Below are 6,000 nucleotides of genomic sequence, written 5' to 3'. Positions count from 1 at the left end.
AGACTTGTGTATTCACAAAACAATACATGTGCACACATAAGCAGTCTGTCAGGGACCCGTTTCAGAAAGCAGGGTAAGTGCAAACTCAGAGTAAGTTAACCCCAGAAAACGGGATACTCTGGGTTTTCAGTTTCAGAACGCGAGGTATATCAAACCCGTGACCGCGGGGTAAGTCAAGCCCGTTTCAGAAATCAAGGTATATTATACTTAGAGTGAGTAACCATAGTAACCTACTCTGTGAACCTAACCTGGTCAGGAGCAGGTTTTATTCCACTAACCCGAGGTTTGTTACAACCTCCGCCCCTTTTAGAAGCGCGAGCGGTGTTGAACTTGCCTACGCCGTTTGTTTTTTCATTCGTTTTCCTTAAGTTCGTAACACATACATTAAATGTCCGTTTATTCAGGAACCCGTAGATGAGGAAGCTGCATTCATTCAGAGAGAGTTAAATTTACGTTGGGAGAGAATATATGGTGAAGCCCCGTTTGGATGTTTTATCATATCCGGAGGATTCTTTATTTGAGCGGCACAGTTTTTCTTTACAGTCCATTAAATATATTCATAATCTGCTTCATCCTTACATCACAAACCTCACTCGTCGTGGCTGCGCTCTTACATCTGAGCAGATTCTCTGTATGGCTTTACGTTTCTTTACTAATGGAAGCTTTCTTTATAACACCGGGGATGCAGAACACGTTAGCAAGGCAACTGTATGCAGAGCAGTAAGAAAAGTGTGAATCGCTCTCAAGCACTTTATATACATTTGTGTTAAGTTTCCTTTGAGAACCATCAAAGAGGAGTTTCATAGGATTGCAGGTGAATGGTGTACGTCTTTCTTAATAAGCTGATCAAATAAATGTGCTCTTGCTGCCAACTCTAATAATTCAAATACCCTTTAGGATTTCCCAATGTGATTGGGTGCACATTTAAAAGGTCCCACTCGCCCCTCTCTGCGCGGGCTTCGATCTGCCATCGGTCAGAACGAGGGACGGGCGCTCTAACCACGAGCCTAACGACCGCAGTCCTTATTGCGTCTGTCGCTAGAGCATCTCTAGCTGGCCTCCATTAGACATAGCTGGAGCAGGGGCAAGCATGGACAGTTTTTTGTCTTCTATAGCCACAGTGCTCGGTTCTCATATCCTCATAACTTTCAAGGCCAGTTTGTTAAATATCAAACATTTCCCAGTCAGGCATCCTACAAGCAAGAGCATTTAAACTCACCGGACTAAATTATGTTTTTATATTTCATTTTCAGCTGCTGCCATGTTCTTTTTATTGCAGAAGGATTGCACCTACATGACAAAAATCTTAGGTATATATGTGTTTATATATATATATATATATATATATATATATATATATATATATATATATATATATAATATCTCTTACATGTAAATGTGTATATATATACACACATATATATATATAGTGCCTCCAATTCGACTGAAAGGAAATAAACGGAGCGCTTTTTGTCACGTGGCGTTGCCATGGTGAATCGTGTTATCTTCGCTCAATTGATGATGGCTTTTTAAAGCCGCGATGAACGCGTGTAACCTAGAGTAAACTTACTCAGAGTGGATTGAACTGATTGAAACCAGCTGTTCTGAAACAGAAAACTCAGAGTAGCGATTATCTGAGTAAATCAACTCAGAGTTCATATTTTAACTCGGTGTTGCTTGAACCTCCTTATTGAAACGGGTCCCTGCTCTCAAAACCCACACAATATTTACATCATAACCATGTGGCTCGTGGCAGACCGCTCAAATAAGGACACCGAGTCTGGTCTCTGAGTTTGAGGATTTTTTTAAAGTGTTTAAGTACCATTTGATCCTGTCACCCTGAGATTTTCTTTTGTGGTTTTAGGCAAATAGAACATCATTTATCCCAACAATGTATTACCAGTGAAATAATATTGTAAAAAAAGAAAATGTATACAAATGCATTTAGCTTAAATACAATACTCAAAGACCAAATTTTAAACACATCCGTGTATATTTACAAAATACAGTGCACACAGATGCAAATAATAATCCCACGCAGTATTTATACCACAAACAATTCAGTCTCTTAAATGAGAGTCTTCTACAGTCAGTGTGCAAGTATTATACAATATTAACCAATGTGAATATAGCTATTCCTCAAATACAGAAATATATTGAATTAATATATAATAATTGAACATATACTGTATAATTTAATTATTATATTGAACATTGAACTCCTTTTATATGAATGGCCCATGAATGGCCCAAGTTTCACTTTATCCTAAGGTTCTATAGCTTCTATAACTAGTGTAAGAATGACATACAGACAATGCATGTAATATAAAGATTAAAGATTGTGACAAAAAAAATGTAAGCTAACATTTGAAGGGGATATGTGAATTTTATTTAAATGTGATTTTATTGAGCTTATGTCTGCCCACCCTTTATTTCAGGTTTGAAACGGTGAACATTCATCAGGCCGTGGAAAACTGTAGTGGAGCATCTGGGAGCTGTCATGGACACCTCACCTCTTGCATTTCTTTCTGGTGCGAACGTAGCAAGATTCCTGCAGCTGATCGCAACCCTTCTGATGACAGGTATTTTCCAGGCCTGGACCACCAAACCCACTGGCACAGGATCTCGGTCTAGGTTTTCCCCTGCTGGGTGTGTGAAGAATTAGCAGACGTGTTGCTGATCTGGGGTCTGCGTATGATGAGCCGGTGGCCGTCTCTCACTCTGATAAGAGCATCTGACCCTGCTGTTGTCACGTTCTCCTCCAGATTCAACGGTGCTTTCTCTAGTGATAGCCAAAGACCAGGGGTCCTGGGGGTCAAGCATGTGCGCTAGTACATTTTAACTGCTCGAATGATAAGTCGAAGTGTCTGGACGGCCAAACAATGACGAAAGAGCAGGCGATTGGCCCTAAAATAAACCCACACAGATTAAGCTTTGTTTAAATTTTGGATTTTCATTTTTGGGTAGACTGTTCTCTTACGATGAAAGTGTTTGCAATTCATTTTTTTATGAAAAATGGAGACATCCTGAAAGTTTAATTGAAGTTTTCTTTAATCTTACCCATGATTTCCTCTTATTGAATTAGTCCATCGCTCTGTACTTATATCACACCCATCTGCTTTTAACGGTCACGGGGAGTGGAAGGATGCAGGCTGATAAAGAAAGAGGGGGTGCAGCCCAAAACAACAATATTCAGCATTGTTTATCACGAGGCAGTGACACAGTATCAATGTTGTGGCTCTGTGTGATTTTACCATGGTAGAGATTAGCAAAAAACTCTTTCCTGATTCTCTCTTCAACCTTGTGCTTCCTCAGGGCCGGTTAAACCCACACCAAGCATAAGAATTTGAGATGTTTTGCACAGTGTAACAAATGAAGATAAACTAGCACAAGCCGATATTTTGAAAAACATCATGTCGTCTTGTTCACGGATAAAAGTTAACAATGATAGTTTATCTTTTAAATGGATATCCAGTGAAATTTTTTAATAACCGTGTCCATTTAACAACCCGTGGTAGTCTAGAATGCATCTTTCTTTGATTTGAGTTCTGATCGGATCAGACACGAAACTCAAAACAAGTTAATGCTCATTGTTTAGTGTATTAGAAGTAACAAGCATGATTAATTATCGTCATACTGTAGGTGCAACAACATGGAATGCCTCCTTTCTTCTGTTGCTTTTCCACAAAGTGTAGAAGAGAAGATTATCTTGATGGCCTTTGCAGACTGGTGCCAAACTTGAAAGCATATCTCTTTCTCGCGCTGTGGTTGTATCATGCCGGCTGGAGTAGTGATTTCACAGTGGTCAGGTCACTTAATGTGTAGCTGATTACTTCCTTTCTCTTGTCTGTAAATTACTTTAACACATTTGCCTTTGGATTCTGCTCAAACTGAGGGGGTCCAGGGCAGCTGCTTCCCTTCTAGACAGAGTGACCAGAAGCCACTGATCCGGGAACAGAGCCAGACAAATTATGCAATTGAATTAAAGTGTGAGATATTAGGGTCATATATGAATAGATGTGGACGTTGTTTTGCGGAAAGCTTTTTCTCAGATGAAAGTACATAGTGAGACGCGTTTATTCAAAATACATGTGTGGAATGGAACTGTAAAAAAGCAGGGACGGCAGCAGCCGTCTTTGTGACACTCCTGGACAGCTAGTTTCCATTTATTGGGAAAGGCAAAAACCTACAAAACTGTGTTTCCAAGATTGTTTTAATAATATGCAGCCGCATATTCATATTTAAAGACCATTTCAATTATTAAAAATTATTTAGGTATTCGATTTACTGATTTGTGTTTGGGTAAAATTGTAATTTTGTTTCTTTCTGTGAGATACTAACAATATGTCTCCCAGATTTGATATAAAATATATATATTTCTATTTGCATTTATTAGCATAAAACAAAAACTGGAGAAACAGGTCAAAATAACAGAAAAGATTATTGGATGCTCAAATACTGCAAATATCTTTTAAATTGCTGTTGGATAACTTTGCCACTCCTGAGGTTTGATTTTGTTGAATATCAACACACATTTTGAACTGGAAGGGCCACAATACATCTAGAAATGCCGATTGAATGAAAATGTAATATGGTCTCTTACATTTTCCGGGGATTGAATTAAACATTAGCAGTAAAACCTACCAGCAATGGTATGGTAATGGCTTGTTTGGTAAGTTACATTTTTTTTGCAAAGTTTTAAAAGAGCTAAATAGATTTGTAATTTGTTCAGTATTTAGCCTTTAAAAAATTGTTTTTATATCTAACAATGCATCAAAACCCCTGGGTTATGAGTGCCGACAGTGAAAACAAAGCTTCTGTGTATATAATGTAGGTGCTACAGTGAATAAAAGCTGTGCATAACAATTGGGTAACAATGTTTGAACAATGAGAGCTGAATGCATTGGGGGAAACACGGCTCATGTATCCTGACAGGAAGCTCAGGTCATAAGACAGGAAGTAGAAAAGGGGCACCTGTCTGTGTGTTCTCACAGTGGTGAGTCGAGAGTCAAGCCATGTCAATGCAAGCCATCTTTGTTTAAACAACACGGCACACTATGGCACATTGAAGTCTATGTCAAAGAATGATGATCCTGTTTTCATTGATAGCCATACAAAATGACCACAATGATTATGTCACTACGCTGACATAATCGCAGATACTTTGTTGTGCCAATTGGTACAGCGTCGCTGAGAGTTGCCTGTGGGTCGATGGGTGCTGAAACCAAATGGCGGACGCAGTCCGATGGAGCTGTGACAGAATTACTGCCCTGAATCTGAGAATGGCAGGAAGGGCCCTATTATTCTGCCCCATTCTCTTCAGCGTTGGCCCATACGACGCCTGGAGCCTGTCTGCCATGAACTCGCTTCCCAGGATTTCCGATTCACGGCCTGCGCTCCGACTAAAAGCCAAATATTTCACTCCAGAGACGCACGAGGCTTCCTGATATAGGATGCATTTGCTTGTCTCTCTGTGACCTTAAACACTAATAAAGCACCGATAATATGACTTTGGAGTCAAAAGACCACAATCCTAGGATATCGTCCGTTTGTGGCTGTTCGCTCTTCTACTGATAGGAAAAATAAACAGCTGCCTGTTTGTCTCAGACAGATTGGATGACAATAAGAAAGAAGTTGATTATTTACTCATGGTTAATTGTTTGAAATTGGCACTGAAATGTAAAACCTTGTTTTTACCTCAGTTTGAAAATTGTTGTAAGTCTATATTAAATAAATATAATAAATATTTTTTAGTGCCACATTTAAAAATTTAATACTTTTTTGTTAAAATTATATATTAATTATTTGCCTGTAAAACAACCAAAATAATGTAAACAAAATTTCATTGTTGATGAAATATTTAAACACCACATTAAGAGTTTCATTTATCTATACAATTCTGCAAAATGTATTTGAAATGAGAAACTAAAGTACATTAAATAGACTTTTAATTAAACATGAAACCTAAAAAAACTTTTAAATATAAATATTCTTGAGAAG

This window comes from Barbatula barbatula, assembly GCF_947034865.1.
Source record: "Barbatula barbatula genome assembly, chromosome: 15".
Classification (NCBI taxonomy): Eukaryota; Metazoa; Chordata; class Actinopteri; order Cypriniformes; family Nemacheilidae; genus Barbatula; species Barbatula barbatula.
Note: the sequence above shows the minus strand (reverse complement) of the source record.